The following is a 22,231-nucleotide window of genomic DNA, read 5'->3' as shown; positions in this document are numbered from 1 at the left end:
TTCATTTACAATAAATCATAAAAATGATTCTATAACAAAGACATTAAGACATATAATATATATATATATATATATATAGTTTTTGTAGTTTTTCTAGTTTATTTTCAATTTTTTTAAATATTTTTATTTATTTACTATTGGATAGAGACTGAGGGAAATTGAAGGGGAAGGGCAGATAGAAAGGAGAGAGACAGAGAGACATCTGCAGCCCTGCTTCACCACATACGAAGCTTTCCCCTCTGCCGGTGGTGACCAGGGACTTGAACCTAGGTCCTTGTGCATGGTAAATATGAGTACTTAACCAGGTATGCCACAACCTGGCCCCTTTACTTTTGATTTCTAATGAAAACTGTTGAACTTCTGCACTTGGGTGTATGTCTGTCAACTATTCCATAACAAATGTACATTTTTTTCTTTCACATTTATTAGGATGAACTTACTGGCAAAATCAACCCAGTTTTGTGGCATAGCATTTGTAAGGAGATAGTGTAATCAAATATGATTTTTAAAATTAGTTTTATTTGATTCTTTTCTATGTATATAATTAGTCATGTCACATTTTTATCAATAATTCAGATATTAGGAATGAATTCCTCTGCAGCCTTCTATAAGTTTGCAGGGAGCTTGCTCCTGAAAGAAAGAAGACAAGGGTGTGGCTTCCCTAGTTTGCCAACCAGTCAGTTTCTATGATTGGTAAATAAATGAGGTGAATTCAGACCATATAGTTCCAATTACATGGAAAAAATGTGTAAAGAGTGACTCCCAACAATGTATATTTACTTCTAAATTGATTAGATTTTATTCTTATTGATTGATTTGCATTTGAAAACCATCCTAGAAGTGTTATTATTATTTTTTTAATTTAATTTTTTATTTATAAAAAGGAAACATTGACTAAAACATAGGATAGGAGGGGTACAACTTCACACAATTCCCACCACCAGAACTCTGTATCCCATCCCTTCCTCTGGTAGCTTTCCTATTCTTTAACCTTCTGGGAGTATGGATCCAAGGTCATTGTGGGATGCAGAAGGTTAGAAGTGTTATTTAATGAAGTATTTAGCAATTTAGTTACTTATCTTCAGAGGAAAACTAAAGAATTAATATTTAGCATTAGAATTATTTGTCTGCTCTGAAACTCTTTGCTTCAGCGTCTTGCTAATCTTTCTTTGCAGAGAGAAATGGAGAGAGAAGGGGAAAACAGAGAGGGGGAGAGAAATATACATACCTGCACACCTGCTTCACCACCTGTGAAGCAACTCCCATTCCAGGCAAGTGGGGAGCTGGGGCTAGAACCAGGGTCTTAACGCTGGTCCTTGTGCTTTGCACCACATGCACTTAACTCATTGCTCTACCGCCCGACTCCTGCAATTACATTTTCTATAAAGATTGATTTGCTTATATAATATAATGAGAGAGACAGGCAGGTAGAGAGAAGCAAAACATCACTCTGCACTTGCTGTACTGGGCATCAAACTTGCGACTTCCCATGTGCAAGTCTTTTGATTTACACTGACTGAATCAGCTCTCTCAGGATACCATTATATCTAGAAATGAGTCTTCAGTTACTATTTCAGTCTTACAATATTCATAGAAAGTATATCATGCAATTAAGAATACTAATTTTTAGAAAAGATTTATTCAATTATTAATGTGAAAGATAGGAGGAGAAAGAACCAGACATCACTCTGGTACATGTGCTGCCGGGATTTGAACTCCGGACCTCACACTTGGAGAGTCCAGTACTTTGTCCACTGTGCCACCTCCCAGACCTCATTAATTCATTGGAAACTACAATAATTCTCCCAAGGTTACAGATATGGGTTGACTATTATTTCTATAAATATCTATGTTTACATATATTTATCCATTTTTTTTCTCCCATCGTCCTGCCTTCTCTTCTAAATCACACCTACACCTACTACCACTTCTGAGTGTCCTTCCTTTTCTCCTGGTCTCTCTCTGGGTCCTGGTGGAGTTGGAGTTCAGAGCCCTCATTTTCCCATAACGTTTTCCTCCTCTGGGACTATGGACCAGAAAATGCTATGGGGTGCAGACGGTGGCAGTTCTGACTTCTATAATTGCTTCTCCACTGGACGTCGACATTGGCAGGTCAATCCATACCACCAGCCTGTAAATCTTTCCCTAGTGGCATAGAGTTCTGGAGACCTGAGGTTTCAGGACACCTTAATGAAGTTGTCTGTCCAGGCAAGAGTCAGGATAGAATCATAGTAGCATCTGTAACTTGGTAGCAGAAATGTGGTAATATATAAAGCAGGACAAAATGTTTAACTAATAGGAACCAAAAAGTAAGAATAGAGCTGAAGAGAATAGGGATCTTATTGTAAGAAGCTAATAAGTCTATTTTAGGTATATTCCTAGGGGCCCATGACTTTGGTAATCTTTGCTTGAACCTGATAATTAACATGCAGGTGAACTAAAAATATTGTCTGGGAAGATGGTGTCAGAGATGAGAATAGAACTAGATAGCTGGATTAGGTCAGAAAGTAGCTCCTAAACTTGAAGAAGGTATATAAATATAACTAAGTGTTTACCTCATAGGTTTTACCAAGGGCCCATATGTACTCATGTTTAGTAAAGGAGCCTGTGCAATCTCTGAGTCCCTGTCAGTCTGAGCTTACACTCCATGGTCACAGCTGGAAACATTCTAGGCTGTACTCATTTCAGGACCAGTCTTCCTCTTCCTTGGGTGGCAAAGTAAGATGACCCAGCCTTCCTTCAGAGACTGGGGCAGTTCCTACCATTTCTGCTTTAGAGTGAGGGCAAAGTCCTGGAGAGGACCACAATAGGGCTTATAATGATGTTTCTGATGGAAGTGAACATCTAGATGGTAGAAAGAAGGATCAATTAGACCTCTAGGCCCATCATATCTATGTGAGAATCCAAGGATTCCTTGTCTAGGGCCCCAAATGATGGGGTGGTCTGGTATTGATCAAAAAGGCCACACTAACTTTTCTTTTCTTTTCTTTTTTTTTTTTTACATTGCTGAGAATTCATAGTCAACACTGACTTTTTTAGATAAGAGACAGTGGGACAGACAGAAGTGTTCCCCCCCCAATGCTGTGTACACTGAACTTGAAGCTAGGTGGAATAGATGTACTCCCAAGTATGCTAGCTTGTCAACTCTAAAATCTAATTCATGTACAGTGGATTTTTGAAACATTTTTTATTCAGTAGTGACAGTTAATTTACAGTAGAGCTAGGTGTTGAGAGTCTGGGACTACAGGGACTATGAATCTGCCTGAAAGAAAAATTAAGTGACATTTTCACTTTTCTTGAGTATACCCATATGTTATGAGACAACATCAGAATTCATTTTTGGATATGATCACTAAATTTAGATATAAACATCATCCTAGTAGGTGTTTTTGCTGAATTTGCTGTCCATTTTTGTGTCTCAATTTTGCATCTATAACATTAGAGGCAATAAAACATCACCATAAACAATCTTCTAGTATTTAATGAGAAAAAAGATACTGCAAAATGTCTGCACAGAATTAGTCTTCAGTTTCTGCTAAGAGAGAATTCATTTGATTGCAGTCCCTACATCTGCCCTTTCCAGGTTACAGCTCTAGTAGGAGATAGATCATCCTCTTAGATTATATCATCTGGCTTTGCTAACGAATGAAGGCAAGTGGCTGTATAGCCTAAAATAAATAGAAATGAATGTTCTTAAAGAGTCAGCGTATTTATGCACTTAAAATGAGCTGCATTTGGTGGAAGTCCAACCTTTTATTTCTTACGTATTTTACTGATAATGCAGTTTTCAAATGCAGATTGCATAGAATAAGTATTCTGTCTTTAGGAAAGGATTGTATATATAGGATTGTACATATTCTCTTCTGTGGAAACTATTGAGTGCTTTTTTGATCTATTAGTCCCATCTTCTGGATATACATTTTCTGTAATAACCTGAAGATTCTATTTCAAGAGGTGTCCAAAATTCAGTACTTTTCCTATTTTAAGAAAGCAAGAGTGGGTATTATATGATTTCAGTTAAAGAAACTACATTCATTTGATGCTTACACCATATGAAATATTTGGATATTCTTCCACATTTGAAAAAGAAAACATGTGTGATCAATGTTATTTGTTTAACCTCCATGAGGGCATAAAAGTATTTTACAGAGGTGTTGGATGGTGATGCACCTGGTAGAGCATACATGTTACAGTGTGCAAAGACCTGGGTTCAAGCCCCTGGTCCTACTCACCTGTAGGGGGACTCTTCACAAGCACTGGTTCAGATGTCTCTCTTTCTCAAACCCTCTCTCTCTCTTTACCTTCCTTAAGTATCTACTTCTATCTACCTCTATCCAGTGAATACATAAGTAAAATACTATAAAGTAGCTATTTATAATAAACTGGAAAAACTCAAAAGTGTCTGTTTTTAGATATTTTGGTATTTAGAATTTTTTTTTAAAAAAACTGGTGCAATTTAAGACTAATATAATTCTTACTAGATACCATACCTAAATATGTCCAAGTAGGTACAGTGTTGCTTATAATATTAAGGTAACTTTTAGTTCATCAATCTAAATATTAAAATGTTTTTCAGGGACTAATGAAAGCATATAGTCTTAAAAGGGTTAAATAGAAAGTATGTGTGCTTTGAAATTAATTTCAGATTTTGGAAAAAATGATGTTCACTTCTTTGAGCAGGACACACTTGGCTTGCACACGTGCATAGCCATAAGGTAACCTCGTACATTGAATGTTGATAAAGAAAAGCTGGCAGCTCAGACAAAACCTTGCTTCACCACTTGATAAACCGTTAAAGACCTTTCTGATGTTTCTGTAGTAAAAGTCCCAGAATACATGTTACAGTGTGCAAAGACCTGGGTTCAAGCCCCTGGTACTACTCACCTGTAGGGGGACTCTTCACAAGCACTGGTTCAGATGTCTCTCTTTCTAAAGGAATTACTCTAATGTAAATCAAAGTACAGTTGCAGGCTAAAAAAAGCTAGTCATCATTATTAATTTATTCATATTGAAATGTAATATCTAAATAAATAGTATTTTACCTTATTTGTCCTGAACTTTGACAGGAAATGTAGCAGACATAATCCATAATGTTGTTTATAGTACTGCAGAATAAATAAAGGACTCCATCTCCATTTCTAAATGATCTTTAACAATTAATTTCATTACTGTGTCTTACTTTTTCATCAGATGATGGAATTAAGATTTTATTTTTTTAAACAGTGCTCTGTGAAGACCTACAATGTGAGTGGTCTGTAATGTACCATACAATTCTGAGCTATCATTTTACTTATTTATTGCATGTCTGAAGTTTGTTTAGACTTAATACCATAAAAAATGCTGGACTAAATTATATCTAAACTAATTTCCACCTTGAACTTTTTTTTTTTAAACTTAACTCTTGAGAATTGGGCAGTAGCGGCGGGTAAAGCACATGTGGCATAGAGCGCAAAGACTGGCATAAGGATCCCTGCTGGAGCCCCAGCTCCCCATCTCCGGGGGGAGGGAAGGGTTGGGGTCACTTCACAGTGGTGAAGCAGGTCTGCAGGTGTTCTGTCTTTCTCTCCCCCTCTCTGTCTTCCCCTTCTCTCTTCATTTCTCTCTGTCCTATCCAACAACAATGACATCAATAACTCCAACAATAATAACTACAACAATAATGAAAAACAACAAGGGCAACAAAAGGAAATAAATAAATGAATAACTATTAAAAAACTTAACTCTTTATGTTGAACTTTTAATTTATTCATTTATTTTGGATAGAGATTAAGAGAAGTTGAGAGGGTGGGAGGAGATGAGAGGAGGAAAGAATGTCATGCAGCACTGCTTCACCACTTGTGAAGCTCCCTTCTGCAAGTGGTAACTGGGGTCTTGAAATGGGTCCTTCTGTATGGTAACATGCATGCTCTACCAGGTATGCCAACACGTGACCCCCATCTTATTTATTTTTATTTATTCTTTTATAGTTCCTGTGTTGGACCAGAGACACAAACGACATCCACCACATATTCTTGATTTTTCATAGAATACTTGTCATTTTAATTAGTTGCAATTTTACTTGTTTTTCCATGTTCAAATTTAACTTTTTGATGAATATCCAAGATAAATCCAAGAAAAATTTTTACCCTTATAAAATTTTCAATAATAGTGTGTTAGTATTTTTGTAAAAACAAATGTCTATTCTTCATTGCAGATATTAGGTATTTTAGTAGTTGCCACCTTTAAAGCCTATATGGGCAGGTATGACTAAGGAGGAGTGATGAAAGAAATGGCTATACAATAAGTCAAAACTGGAAGTGTTCTATCAAAACAAGGCATCCTTAGTTGGTTGGAAACTCTCCACAGGAAACTTAAAACTAGTATCAGCAAATTGTCTTACAATAAAATTGTACATGTGAAATTTTAAGGAAGTTTCAACTTTTGAAAACATTCAAAATTAAGAAGCAAATGATTCCAAAACACCAAGATGTGTGATATCCACTTACATTTACCTCTGAACTACAAGTATATGCGGGTCTTCATCTCCTGATCTGAATATAATCTATTTACATACATCTTTGTTCAGCAAAGTGTAGGGAACATTGTTGGAAGTCCTTATACTTTAAAAAAATTATTCTCTTTTCTTGCCCTTTTTATTTAAATAGTAGTTATTATTGTTGTTGTTATTAATGCTGTTGTTGGATAGGGCAGAGAGAAATGGAGAGAGGAGGGGAAGACAGAAAGGGGGAAAGATAGACACCTGCAGACCTGCTTCACCGCTTGTGAAGCAACCTCCCTGTAGGTGGGGAGCAGGGGGCTGGAACCCAGATCCTTACACCGGTCCTTTCGCTTTGCACCACATGCGCTTAACCAGCTGTGCTACTGCCCGACTCCCCCCCCCCCCATACTTTTTTATACTTTGTTATAGCCTTTATACAGACTTTTTGTATAAACTTGAATGAAATCAACACATTAATAAAAACTTGAAAACTCAACTGTTAAGAGAAATTTAAATGATGCTTTCAAAATGGTCAACTGATATTTGAGCATATGGATCATAGTACAATATATTTTCGTCTTAAACTGACTTGATGCTTTTGCAACCTAATATAAAAACATTCAGGTAGAAGGACATCCAAGAATATTTCCTGGCTCTACTATAGTTATTTAAGTGTTAGATAGACTAACCAGTTGCCCAAAAGAAATCAGAAGTCTCATCTGGCAATTTGGGAGTATTTTAATATGACCTTCTTGAGTGTATCATGAAACATAATTTTGTTAAATCACTTTTTCTTATAGTTGGTTTTCCCAAGTGCCTTTAGTGTTCTCTAAATGCTTTAGAATATTGACAAGCGACTATCCTTTTAAATATGGTTCTATTGATGATCACATTTCCTTACTCCCAACAAATTTGTACATAAACTTTAAACCATGCAAACAAAATTAAAGTGACTCATATTTTATGTCTCACTGTAATATTTTCTACAACAGATTTGTGGTTAACTATTAGAACTGGCTATCCTATAGCTTTTTAGTCCTCTGGTTACAATTTTAATTTAACCCCTTACTCTGCTTAGAACTGAATAATAGCATCCACTGCTGACTGAGTATTTAGCAGGGACAATCTAACATTTCTCACTGAGGTGACATTCTTGTACAGGCATCACAAAATGAAGCTTGAAATGATGTTTGTGAGAAAATGATGACCTTTCAAATATGAGATTGTCAAATCTATGGTTATATTTTCCTAAAATAAATGGGAAATATATACATATGAGTAATGATTTTTAAATATCTATTTTTTATCAGATAAAAAATTTCATAATATAAAGAAGTTAGTGTAGCAAAGTTAACTTTCTTTTGCCAACAGAAATATAATTCTTTAAGTGAATTTCATTTCTTTCTGAACACTTAGAATCTTTTCTTTTTAATCATCTTGTTAATAAAGCAATTAAGCAGAGCTGTTCTCTTGCTTAAAAAAAAAAAAATCTGCCAGGGGCCATACAGTGATGCACTCGGTTGAGCATATGTTACCACAGACAAGAACCCGGTTCAAGCCCCCACTCCCCACCTACGGGCGAATGCTTCATGAGAGGTGAAACAGGTCTGCAGGCCTCTCTCTCTCTCTTCCCCTCTCTCTCTCTCTCTTTTCTCTTTCTTTCCCTCTCCTCCCTTTCTTTCTCTTTTTCTGTCTCTCTCTCTCTCCCTCCTTCCCTCTATACCCATTCTCAATTTCTCTCTGTTCTTTGAAATAATAAAAATAAAAAAGAAAAAAAAAACCCAACTGCTCTGTCTGGTGACAGGTGAAAGTTCCCACCTTGTTTAGTTTCCTATAACCCTGCGACTTCTTCTCTCAGCCTTTGTTACACTGCCCCCTGCATCTCACCAAGTGGCCTCACAGTCTAAATTATTTTCTCTCTTAAGAAGTATACACTCTGTACTACTTTTCATTGATGTTCAATCTTAATTTATCTGTAGCTGAGTCTATCTAGTGATAGGTGTATTTCTTTAAGATTAAGATAAGTGATGACATGTAAAAGTAGATTAGTTTTAATTAAAAGTGAAATAATGTATTTCTCTTAAAATCCATAATAATAATAATAATCATTGTATGATGAAACAAGATAAAATTTTAATAAGGGTCACTAGTTTTAGTTGCATATAACTATTATTTATATTATTACCTCATGAATAATAATTGATAAAGGGGAAAATGAATTTTTATTATGATCTTTATGTAGATAACACTTGTATATAGTGCCACATTGAATTAGATATGAACTATTATTACTGTTTACTATTAGTATTACAGATTTTAAGATAAAGTGAAAGAAGATTCAAATCAAGGAAAACAAGAGGATGGCTACTTTTTAGAATATTTTAATGAAATGAAATTGTGACAAGACTGACAATACTACCCTCTTTGACAATATGTCATTATGAGAAAATATTCTTCCATAAATATGGACTTTTAGTTAACTATTTAGTAGAATTATAAAACATTACAATTTTTTTTTCTTAGCCAAAGCACTGTCCAACTCTGGCATATGGTGGCCAGGAATTTAAGTTGAGACCTGCAAGCCTCAGGCATAAATATATTTTATATTATTACTATGTTTTCTTCTCATCCCAGGAGACATTATGAGAAACAAAAACAAATCATTCCATAGAAAAATGAATAAGTATGTTATGACACATATTTTAATTTTTTTATTTACTGAGGGGATTAATGGTTTACCGTCAACAGTAAAATACAATAGTTGGTGCATGTATAACTTTTCTCAGTTTTCCACGTGACACTCTAACCCCCCACCTAGATCCTCCTCCACCATCATGTTGCCAGACCTGAACACTCCTTCCAATTCCAGAGTCCTTTACTTTGGTGCAATCCATCAAATCTAGTCCAAGTTCTGCTTTGTGTTTTCCCTTCTCTTATTTTTTCAACGCTGTCTATGAGTGGAATCATCCCATATTCAATTATGACACATTTTGGTGATGAGTATTTAGCTGACATTATGTGTAATTTTTTAAACCATGCTAAAATGCTTACAGATTAATTCTAAGTGAAGGGAACAGAATATACATAGTGTGTGTGATTTTAATTATAGAAGCATGTTGGAATCCTGGACTGGAGTACTCTAATGCATAGTTTTTCCTGCCTTACAGATCTTGGTCATTTTGTTGTTCCACCTCTTTACCTGGCTTCCCCACCTTCAGGTTTCAGAGTAAATACTTTTTTCCTAGGAAAGTGTCTTCTGATTCTTATAGTCACTTCAGACAAGGTTATGTCCCCCTCCAATTTACATATCCTCATATTACTCTAATTTTTTCTCATCGTATTACAATAATATTTAATCATCATGTAATATGTTTTGAATTTTGTCCTTCCTCAATAAGTTTTATTTGAGCAGTAACATTTGCTTTGCCTGTTTAATTACTAGTACAGAAACTGAGTAATAAAATGCACTGAGAGTATGTCTTATAATTACACTGAGAACCCAGAGAGATTTATAAAACGATGCCCATCTTTATCATATTTTATAAGTAAGAAATTTAAATCTTAGCGAAAATTATCCAAGGTTATACACCAGATAAACAGAAAGCATGAATTAAACCTAGTAAGTCTGAATGTAGAGCCCAAGCTGAAGTGGTTTCATAGTATGTAAGTAATAGATAAGTCTATCTTATTTAAATATATTAAATGCTAACATATTTGTGGGTCAAATATTGCAAAACATAGTTTCATATTAATTTGATGATGAATTAAATCAGGCTAATATCTGAAGGAAATATATTAAAATTTGAAAAGTACTAGAATCTACTAATTGCTAGAATTTAAATTTAAAATTTTTTACTTTTATTTTAATTAGAGAGAGATACAGAGAGAAAGGCAGAAAGCCCAGATCTGTCTTATGATGGTGCTAGGGATTGAATCTGGAACCTCAGAGACTAGGTATGAAAGTCTTTTGCAGAACCATTATGCTGTTTCCACAGACCTAGAATTTTAATGAATATCGTTTTTCTGCATATAATTGTACACAACCCCCAAATTCCTACAAATATTTATCAGTTTCCATGATAAAATTAACTGTTTACCCTGCCAACCTATCCCAGGGTCCATATATATATTCATAGCACAGTAGCCTGTGTAACCCTGGAGTCCCATCAGTCCTAATGTGCATTTCATGGTCACAGCTAGGAACATTCTAGGCTGCACTCATTTCAGGACTAATCTTCCTTGAGTGGCAGGGTAGGATAACCCAGCCTGTCTTCTTCAGAAAGTGAGGCGGTGCTTACCTTACAAATATATTTTTAAAGCTCCTTGAACAATTTCAGCCCAGTGTCGAATTTGATAGTCTTACAAATCTGAAACAGTAAATACTTAAGCTAAATAAAATATGTATATTCAGAGCTATGGAACTAAGCAATTAGAGAACTTGAAGTATTAAATCTATCCCCCAGCATGTTTAATAATGATTTATAAGATTATAAATTAATAGGATTATAATATCACACCTTTTCCACCACAAATATGTCCCCCTACCCTCTTACTCCTTAGAGAACCCTACAGCTTTCCATAGTCTTGGATATGGGTTGACTTTTTGTTTGTTTATTTTCTTGTTAGTTTTCAACTTCAGTTCTCAAATTTCACATATGAGTGAAACCATTTTTACCTCCTCACTTCATGAAGCATAATCTGCTCCAATCTCCCATTCATTTTATCTCAAAGGACACAATATTCTCTTTTTATTGCTGAGTAGTACTCCACTGAGTATATGTCCCATAACTTTTTTGTCTAGTCACCCGTTGAAGGGCATTTTTGTGGCTTCTATATTCTGGCTATAGTGAATAATACAGCTACAAACATGGAGGTTCATATATCCTTCAGAATTAGTGTTATCTCATTTGGATAAATGCCTAGGAGTGGGATTGTTGGGTCATAAGGTATTTCCATTTTTATTTATTAAGGATTCTCCATACTGTTCTCCACAGTGACTGAACCAGTTTGCATTCCCACCAGCGGAGAGTTTCTTCTTTCCACATCCTCTCCAACGCTTATCTTCTCCTATTTTGCTGATGAAAGCCTTTTTAACAGGCATGAGTTGGTTTCTAATAACATTTTAATTTGCATTTCTCTGGTGATGAGTGAATTGGAGCATTTTTGCATATGTCTAACAGACATGTGTTGTTTTCTCCGGGCTGGCTTCATGGGCGGGTAACAGATGACCAGAAACTCGTAGCTGAGCTAAGAACGCAGTTTAATCTTTATTCACGAGCGGGCAAACAGTCCAACACCTAATCACCACACAATGTGCTCCTCCATCTTTCTTCTCCAGCGGCATTGTCTCGAACTCAGGAAGTATGTAGGGTAGGGGGCGGGGAGAAGGGAGAAACATGAAACTAGCAAGGGCTAAACCAAATCTCCCAGGGGTGGGGGGAGTGAGACCAAACCAATGTAACAGAAAAGACCATGTAAATAGACCACAATGTCAAGCAATGTAACAGAAGCAGAACTAGATCCCAGAAGCAGAACTAGATGCATACCAACAATTCTCCCTTTTCTTTTTAACTAATTGACCATAGTATCAGGCGTGTGGGGTGAAGAGAAACCTATTTCGTACAGGCATTTTCAAAAAAGAAACTGGCACAAACATGGAGGAACAAGTAAGTGAGCAACAAGAACCAGTGTGCTGCCAAGGGAAGGCCTGAGGGGAACATTTCTTGCCTCTGTGGGCAAGGCTTTATCAAGCAAAAGGACCTTTCTTGCCTCTGTGGGCTTTTCTTGCCTTTCCTGACTCTGTGGGAATTACCTAGCATGAGGGGGGGTTTGGACCTCAGGCCGGGCCACCCAGCGGGGCATGAGTGCGGGACACATTGGGCGCCAGGTGTCATGCTGCTCCACGGAGAAGAGAGAGAGGAGATCCGGAGCGAAGAGGGAACACAAATCTTTATTTGCACTGGCACCTCAGAGTTGGATGAGAGAGAAGCAGGTTGGGCCACGTGGAGGTAGCAAAAATGGCCGCCTCATGCAGTAACCTTTCCTGTGTCTAAACACCGAAGTCAAGAGCCAGCAAGAGAGAGAGGTGTGGAAGAAGAAGGGATTTTATGGGAGTAGCTTTCACAAGAATGGGAAGGGGGAGGAGTAACCATAGCACTGCAACTATTGCGGGGAATAGACAATGACCTGAGGGCACAACATGGTGGAACGGGTGCTCTGAGAATGTCCCAACTCTCGGGGAACTAGCAATAGCCTAAGAGGACAACGTGGCACATGTGACTGCATCTGCACAGTTTTCCAGCAGACATGTGTATCTCTTCTTTAGAAAACTACCTATTCATATTTTCTGCCCACTTTTTTATATTTATTTTCCCTTTTGTTGCCCTTGGTTTTTTTTTATTGTTGTTGTAGTTATTATTGTTGTTGTTATTGAAGTCGTAGTTGTTAGACAGGACAGAGAGAAATGGAGAGAGCAGGGTAAGACAGGGTGGGGGAGAGAAAAGGAGACTCCTGCAGACCTGTGACTCCCAGGCAGATGGGGGGCCTGGGGCTCGAACCAGGATCTTTACGCCGGTCCTTGAACTTTACACCATGTGTGCTCAACCCACTGTGCTACTGCCTGACTCCCTCTGCCCACTTTTTTATTGGGTGATTCTTTTTCTTTTTGCTGAATTGTATGAGTTCTTTCCAGATGTTTGATATAGTTAGCTGGTTCTGCATCAGCTAGAGAAAGCTCTTAACTTCCAGAAGCCTTTCTTGCTATGAGGATCTTCAAGTTTCTATAGCAGACAAGTCAGAGCTGGACATATTTCTAGTTAAATGTCACACAGTCCCCCATTTTCTCATATTCATCCATAAAAGGTACCTATAATATGTGATGTATGGAACTGCTGCAGGTTTCCTTTCAGTTCTTATTTTTCTCTTTTTGATTTTAATATTTAAATCAAACTCACCAAAGGCTACATTCTGAACTTGCAGTTAGTACCTTTTATTTCAATTTTTGTTCTTTTTTTTTTTTTTTTTTCCAGTCTCATTTGTTTCCAGAATCCTGGAATTGTTCCTGTTTTCAAGTCCCTTCACTCTTAGTCCTTCCTCATCAGGTCATGTTGAGATGCTCATTGGACGATGATATCAGTAGAAAAGTGATAGCTATTTCCAAACATGGAATCTTGAGTCAGAATCAAACTGGAATTTGCTTTCATGTCTTTTCTTTGTTTTCTGAATCCTGGCTATACATCTAACTACATCTAGATTAAAATAGCTGGACTTGACTTTCTTTTTTTCATTTCTGTTATATATAGAGGGAATTAACTATGTTTAATGCATTTTTAGATACTACCACAATGCTATTCATCACTAATGAACTTAACATGGAGTTTAAAATTTGCACCTATTATATGAAGTTTGATAAAGTTGAATAATAGGGACACTTTGAATAATAACCGTGAAATTATGGAGTCTTAGAACTTTAAAACATTAGGGATCTTGGGGATTAATATACCGAATTTTTCATTTTACAGATAAAAGCACTAAATTTTAAATAAGGGCATTATGGATCATATATATGTGCATATATTAATATTTTTCAACATTATATGCATAAGTGAATTAACTTAAGGCCTTGAACTTGTGTAACATCTCTGAATAGCTTACACTTCTCATTTTCTATTTCTTATTTTTTAGAGAGAGGAAAGACACTGAAAACACTTCTCCAACATCCATGAAGCATCCTTAGTGCAATCTGTGATGTGCTCATAAAGTGCCTGAGCCAAATCCCAGGGCCCCAGGCTCAATAGCAGAGCATGTGCTCTATTTGGGTGAGCTGTCTCTGGGCCTCCATTAGCTTCTGTCTCAGTGTCTTTGGAATCTTTTCAGGCTTTAAAGGGACTATATGTATTATGTTCTTATATGTATATTAAGAATATTAATAGATATTCTCTCAATTATGCTTTGGTCAGAGAAGCAGAAAGCATTTTAGGAATTTGAAATAGCCAGGGATTTGATTCAAACGACAAAGAACTTAAAAGATCATTAGAATTATTGGAGAAACAAATTCAGGAAAGTACACTATTCGATTTCAGACAAACAACTGAAGTATGTTAAATTGTTCAAAGTACTGATTAAACTGTCTCCAACATGTGGTGGCTGATTTCCAGAAAACAATAGAGGCCACAATAGAATTACCCATTAGATGAAACCCTTAGCTTTCATTCATCTTATACTGTTGGAACAAATTAAATCCTTTTCCATCTGATGCTTTCATCTTTTAGAGCGCTCTCATCCTGTGGTTTTCACAGTTCTGTTGTATGCTTTACATTGGGTTCTAGCCCTCCCCCACCAAGAGAATTGGATCAGTCCAGTTAATTTCGCGGGCCCCCCGCCCCAAGGAACCCCTACAGAGGGTTCCTGAGTTCGAGAGTTTCAGAGTTACAGAGTAAGAGAGAGTTCCGCAGTGGAAGAGTTTCAGAGTTCGAGAGTCCCAGAGTTCGGAGGGTTCCTGAGTTCCAGAGTAAGAGAGAGTGCTTGTGCCACCGCAAAGAGACAGCAGAGTTCTGTTTGGTGATTAGTTTGTCTTAGTTTATGAATCGTTGTTCCTGAATAAAGAAATACAGCTTCCCTGCCCAGCCGTTGTCTCTGTGTCTCTGTTACCCGCCTGTGAAGCCAACCCGCCCAGCAAGAGCCTCCGAATTTTAACAACACAGTTCTATAAAGAACATAGATGGTCTTCTGTAGGTCTTTTACTGCATACTCATTCTAAAATGGTATGTGAGTGTACCTATATGGCAGAATTGTATAATGAAAAGTTGTTTCTCTTTCTTTTGCTTTCTTTCTCTCTCTTCTTCCTTCTTCCCTGTTTTCTTTTCTTTTTTCCTTTCTGCCAGGATTTACTTTTATGTTGTCTTTATTTTGAGAGAGAGAGAGAGATAGGAGAGAGAGAAAGAGAGAGAGAGAGAGACAGAGAGAGACTCTTTATAGCATGTCTCTCAGTGCGATGCCATAGTTGAACTTGGGCTGCATTTATCAAGGAATGTGACTTACCTGTCAAACTATTTCTCTCACCCAAAAATCTTACTCTTGTATTCAGATCTAAGTTCCTTATTCTGACTTTGATGTTTTTCAATTTAAAGATTAATGTTCTCATATACTTCAATATCTCACTCATGATCAATCTGTTATAATACTGAAGAGAACAATTAGTATTTATAATAATAGAATTATCAGCACTGGAATGGACTAGATCTAAATTGAACCCCATCATCTTCTTATTTCAAAAGTGAGTTACATAAAAGTGGGGTTGGAGGTTCCAGATGCTACCATGATGCCAATTGGACTTCCCTGGACAGGCAACCCCACCAATGTGTCCTGGAGCTCCACTTCCCCAGATCCTCACCCCATTAGGGAAAGAGAGAGGCAGGCTGGGAGTATGGATCGAACTGCCAATGTCCATGTTCAGCGGGCAAGCAATTACAGAAGCCAGACCTTCCACCTTCTGCATCCCACAATGACCCTGGGTCCATACTCCCAAAGGGATAAAGAATAGGAAAGCTATTGGATATGGAGTTCTGGTGTGGGAATTGTGTGGAGTTGTACTCCCTCTTATCTTATGTTTTTTGTCAGTGTTTTCATTTTATAAATAAAATTTTTAAAACAAAAAAACATTGGATTTCACTGTCCAGAGGAGAAGCTATTACATAAGCCAGAACCCCCGCCCCCTTCTGCTCCCCATAAAGAATTTAGGTTCACACCCTTAGAGGGGGAGAAATCTTAGGTGAAGATGGCGAGAGGACTCTGAACTCCATTTCTATCAAGACCCCGAGAGAAATGAGTCATCAAAGGGATGGTATTTGTAAGTAGCAATAGGTGTAGGTGTGACTTAGAAAGGCAGAAAAGGGGAGTGGGTTGGTAGTGCAGCAGGTTAAGCGCACATGGTGCGAAGCAAGGAGTGGCGTAAGGATCCTGGTTTGAGCCCCTGGCTCCCCAACTGCAGGGGGAATCAAAGGTGAAGCTGGTCTGCAGGTGTCAATTTTTCTCTCCCCCTCTCTGTCTTCCCCTACTCTATCCATTTCTCTGTGTCCTATCCAACAATGACATCAATAACAACAACAATAACTACAACAACAATAAAAAAAAAACAAGAGCAACAACAGGGAAAATAAATAAATAAATATAAAAAAAGAAAGGCAGAAAAGGCAGGACCACAGAAAAAATGGGCAAATACATATAAATATAGGTAGTGATAAAAATAATCATCCTATAACTATGAACTCTGGAGGGCTATTTGTAGTTTCTAATGAAGGGAATGGAGACGCAGAACTCTGGTGGTAGAAAAGGTGTGGAATTATACCCTTATAATTTTGTACATCACTATTAAATTACTAATAAAGTGTAAAAAAAATGACAAAAAGTGGAGTTGGAGAGCCACCTTTTTTCAAGCTAAGCTAGAGATGTGTTTTTCTGTAATCATGTTTCTAAACCATTTATTGTTCCATGGCAACAGCCAATTTAATTTTGTAACATTTCAGTTTAATGAGATAAATAACTCTTATTTCACATTTGAGTTTTAAAGGATACTACAAAAGATCACTAAATCTTATCACATCGGCACAACTTGGAAGGGAGCTAGCTCTGCTTGTTGTTTCAAGATCAGATCAACAGTTTATTTAAAGATATAAGCAAATGGGAAGGTTGACCAATAAATCTCTCTGATCCTGTCTCTTAATATTGTGGATAATCCTCACGGTAGCCACATATTATAAATCTATCATGACCACTTCTCATTTATTTCTTACTTGTTGTTCTTGACAGAACTTGCTGTGTGGTAGGATTTTCTTAAATATAGCCAATTTAAAAATAACTCTATTATTATATGTTGCTTTGTCCTGAGGCTCTCTAGTATTCCTTTTGGGCTATTGGTCTTTCAACGTGTGGTTAGGGGATTAAAGTAAACCATTTAATTCATGCAACATGTCACTCAATAGTATGCTTTTGGAAATTGTTTCTCCAGGAGAACCAGTGAATGAAGTCAGGCTGAGATATTGACACTCTAGAAAAAACTGACAGCCTACACCACGTATTGATTCTACTCTTCTCTACAAATATAGACTCCGCGCCCTACCAGTCTTGTAAGTGGTGACTGCTGAGGTTTCTAAATTGCTTTGTAAATTATTTATTACTTGGAGACCTTGTAAAGACTTCTTTTCTTCTTGTCTGACTAGCTTGTGATTTCTAGGGTATCATATTTGTTGAAAGATCTCAGTATGTATACTGACAAAGCTTTCTTTTGGAACTTAGTTTCTTTATTGCATTGCAGATACGTTTTGTTCTATTCCTGTGGCTTTATAATTTTGCCATTGATTCTTTTCTTCTGAAATACTGCACACAAAATATCGTAAGTGTTATTATACTCATGTTCTAGACTGTCTACTAGACATTTTAAAGCACAATACTGGGAAATTAATTAGAATATTTTCAAAAAGTATTTGAAGAATTTACTTAATATTGAAGGGAACAGTATCTATAAATAAAAATTGTTCACCATAGCTGAAGCAAAATTTCACTCACTTGCATTGATGTTTTGGAAATTTGCGAATACCCTATTTATTTTCTGAATTATATTCTCAGTCATTCTTTTGTGATTTATTAACTATATGAATATTAATGTTTGTGATTAGGTGATAATAATGTTTGTATTCAATAAACAGTGCAGCTTGAAAATTGTGATGGCCAACTTTTAGCTGGTTGAAACTGAACATACACAAATTCTCAGCACATAAGAGGTTCATGTTTAATAATATGTTTCTCCTAATTTCCCCTGTCATCCTCACACTGCTAGACTCAGAACTAGTATATACATTGTGAATTTGGAGCTATTTTAGTGCCCTTTATGGTATGGGAAGCCAAGCCAAGAGGAAACTCTTTGCAAAGAATTTTATTGACATCATTGGGTATTCACCTATCTGAGCAGACTTTTTTTTTTCTATGTAGAGGAAAAAAAGGAGAAAGAGACAGAAATAGAGAAACAGGAAGAGCTAGCAAGACACCAAAGCACCAAAGCTTCCTCCTTTGTGATAAGGGCTAGCCTCTAACCCAGGACACAGCTGAAAAATATGGTGGGTTATCTACATGTGCTATCTTATCTGCCCACTTTTCATCCACTAATTGCAATTCATTTGATAATGTTAAAAGAGTATAGACATTTTCATGTCTGTCTCTGCCATCTATGTATACCATGCGGCGAAGAATTTTGTCCTTGAGGGGCTGGGCGGTGGCACACCTGGTTAAGCACACATACTACAAAGTGCAATAACAGTTGGAGCCCCCTGGGACCCTACCTGTAGGGAGTTGCTTCACAAGTGGTGAAGCAGGTCTGCGGGTCTTTCTCTGTCTCTGTCTCTCTTTAGTTTCCCCTCCCTTCTCTATTTCTCACTGTCCTATCCAAAAAAATAAAAAAAAATGGCCAAAGGAACAGTGAATTTGTAGTGCAGGCACTGAGCCCCAGTGATAACTCTGGAAGAAAAAAAAAAAAGAAAAAAGAAATAAATTTGTTCTTCTAAACAGCAGATTCCTATACCATAAAATGAAATGATGATGATGATGTAATATTACCTTCACAAAAGGTTAATAGTAGAATAAATGTGATGACAGAGAGCTTTAGGACAAGCATCTATAAGATGTTTGTAATGACTGTGACAAGTTACTGATATATAATTTTTTGGCATAAAGATTTACATTTATGATTCTATTCCTGTACAATACCAATAGATATAGATTGAGGGTGAAAACAGATTGCAGAATGTTTTAAAATTGTCAGATCTTTTAAACATATTTAATTTAAAAAATGTTATTTATAAAATGGAAACACTGACAAGACCATAGGATAAGAGGGTACAATTCCACACAGTTCCTACCACCAGAACTCCGTATCTCATCCCCTCCCCTGATAGCTTTCCTATTCTTTAACCCTCTGGGAGATTGGACCCAGAGTCTTTTAAGCAATTTTTAAGCTATAGGAATTTGAACGACATGGAAACATTTCTAAGGACATTGCAATTCTCCACCAATCAGGACTTCAAATCTGTTAAAAAGACAAAAGTTTAGACACATTATGAAGCTGTATAAATGGAAACCAGTTATTTTCAGACAAAATACTGTGGGCAAGAGAATGTAGTAGAAATGGAAGACTGGAAACAAGCAAGCGACTTTAGACAAAGCTTCCATAGTTTCCCAGTGATCTCTCTGGGAACAATTTGCTCCAGGGTAGTGCTAATTTTCTTGTCCACTGCTTTGTGCCAACATGTACTGTTATCATCTCATTTTATTTTTTCTTCCTGAATTGTGAAGGTAACTGCCTTTAAAATGAGTTCTTTATCTCAATCTACAACTGTTCAAATTCTGGCTTGATAGCCTTGTTTCTTCAGGTTATTCTAACCTTTAAAAGCCTAGCTAAGTGCTCCCCACCCAATCAACCCCTATTGTTCCCCTGTACTTGCTTTCTCTCTTTCTAAATTCTTTCTGCATAGATAGCATGAGTCACCCGACAGAGTAGCTGAGATTATATAGTCTTCTCTGGTTAAACATTTCTCCTTAGACTATCTATCTCGCTAGATAGCTGTAGGGTGTGAGGACTCTTTTACTGTCCCATTCATTAACTTTTGGATGAAAAGCTAAAGGGAAAACAGAAAATATGGTTAATGCAAAAAAATATTGTTAGATAAGCAAAAAAGTATTGTTAGATAAAATTTACACTTTAGCTCAATATTGTAGATTTTTTGTAATTACATTATGGAATTTGCTATATACATGTTGCACTGTAAGTCTCTGACAACAATCGATATTTCACACTACTTAACATATTAAAATACTTTTACATAGTTCTTTTCATTTATATCTCAACATAATCTTGTGAGATATATCTCCTTATCTTCATCATGTTGTAGAGAATTAACAGAACCTCTGAGAAGTTACATAGTTTGTCCTGGTTATAGTCAAATTTCTTTTTCTTTTTTTGCCACCAGGACTAGGACTCTGCCTGCCGTGCATGATTCCTGTCATCCTTGCAGTGTCAGTCTGTATATCTGTCTATCTTTTAGATAGAGACAGGAAAAGAGATCAAGAGGGAGACAGAAAAAAAAATATTCCTTTTGAGAGAATCCAAACATGTCTGTTCTGGAGACTGTAGTTCCCCATTACAGCGAAAAAGGTTCTGTTTTCACAAATGATTTCAATTTCAAAGAAAAAGATGAAGAGGAGGGCAGAGATTCTAATGACTTGCAGATCCCTAATTCTAGATTGGCGAATGAAGGAATCATCAAGGAGGACCAGGACGGCAATCTGTCGTTCTATCTAGATTGAATGTTGGCTCTAGCACCATATGCTTTCTGCTCTTAGTTTAATACTTCATTAAATTCATTTTGTCAGATTTTCCTATTTACTAATTGTCAGTGGTTTGTTTTTCATCTTGTTATGAAATTTCCATAATCAAATATGTGTTTAATAATAAATAAAATATGTGTTTAATAATAAATAAAATATGTGTTTAATAATTTATTAAATAATAAGTTATTTTATTATTTTATTATTTATTTATTTTATTATTTATTTATTATTTATTTATTATTTATTTATTTTATTATAAATTATTTTATTATTTTATTTATTATTTAATAAATAATAATTTATTTAATAATAAATAAAATATGTGTTTAATAATAAATAAAATATGTGTTTTATTTTTATTAAATACTTTAATAAAAATTCAATTTTTTTTCAAAAAATAAAGAGAACTAACGAATTAAAATAAGAGATAAGAGATAAGAGAATAAGAGATAACACAACATCTCTCTATTACTTGTGAAGCTTCCCTTGTCCAGGGGCTCCTTTGTTCTGATGGAGGCTTGAAATTTGGGCCTAGCATGTAATAACATGTATGCTATCTCCCTGGTACCCTGAAGCCCTTTAATTTTCTAGTTATCAGTATTAACTATTCTTTTAATTTTTTTATAATTTCTTTATTGGGAAATTACTGTTGTACATTCTACAGTAAGTACAAGAGTTTGTACATGCATCACATTTCCCAGTTTTCCATATAACAATACAACCCCCACTACGTCCTCTGTCATCCTTTTTGGACCTGTACTCCCCACCCCCCCAGTTTTTTCAACTTCTGCCTGTGAATGAGATTATCCTATATTCATCCTTCTGTTTCTGACTCATTTCACTTTCTATCTCTCTATCTGAGCGAATAGTGTCTGGGAACATTAAAATTGTATATGTGTGAGGTCTTGACTAGGCACACATACAAATTAAGAGATTAGATAATAGGTTGCAAATCCTTGTAAATCTAAAAGCCACTGATTGTGTACTTTAAAATGGCGAGTTTCATGGTATGTGAATTACATAATGTTAATTTTGTTAAGTTACATACTGTTAATTAATGAAAAAATTGTGAGAGAGATCAATGAGATACAATATGTCGGTACTCTGTGGATCCTGATTCAAACAAACCAACTGTTAAAGGGCTTTTTGGAGACAAGTTAAGGACACTTGAACATGGACTACATGTTAAATGATCGAATGCAGGAAATGTGAGCTATAAAAGTGGTATTGTGGGGAGCCGGGTGGTGGCGCAGCGGGATAAGCGCACATGGCGCCAAGTGCAAGGACGTGCATATGGATCCCGTGTCGAGTCTCTGGCTCCCCATCTGCAGGAGGTTGCTTCACAGGTGGTGAAGCAGGTCTGCAGGTGTCTGTCTT

At 36.3% G+C, this 22,231-nt stretch overlaps 1 protein-coding gene across 3 annotated transcripts in view; it reads left to right on the top strand.

The window, feature by feature from the left end:
* The window catches only part of HNF4G (hepatocyte nuclear factor 4 gamma), a 136,107-nt gene that overhangs the window by 54,705 nt on the left and 59,171 nt on the right, over positions 1–22,231 (top strand). The window contains exons 2-4 of one of the 3 annotated variants that reach the window (XM_060199945.1): positions 9,113–9,161; positions 14,166–14,295; positions 17,484–17,601. The exons of 1 other annotated variant lie outside the window; for it this stretch is intronic. The gene's annotated coding sequence lies outside the window, so the exon portion shown is untranslated. The remainder of the gene's footprint in view (positions 1–9,112; positions 9,162–14,165; positions 14,296–17,483; positions 17,602–22,231) is intronic. One more of the 3 variants, XM_007525805.3, reaches the window with a different exon arrangement.

The sequence above is a fragment of the Erinaceus europaeus genome, chromosome 1 (assembly GCF_950295315.1).
Source record: "Erinaceus europaeus chromosome 1, mEriEur2.1, whole genome shotgun sequence".
In the NCBI taxonomy this organism is placed as follows: domain Eukaryota; kingdom Metazoa; phylum Chordata; class Mammalia; order Eulipotyphla; family Erinaceidae; genus Erinaceus; species Erinaceus europaeus.
This window is presented reverse-complemented; position numbering and strand designations above follow the sequence as displayed.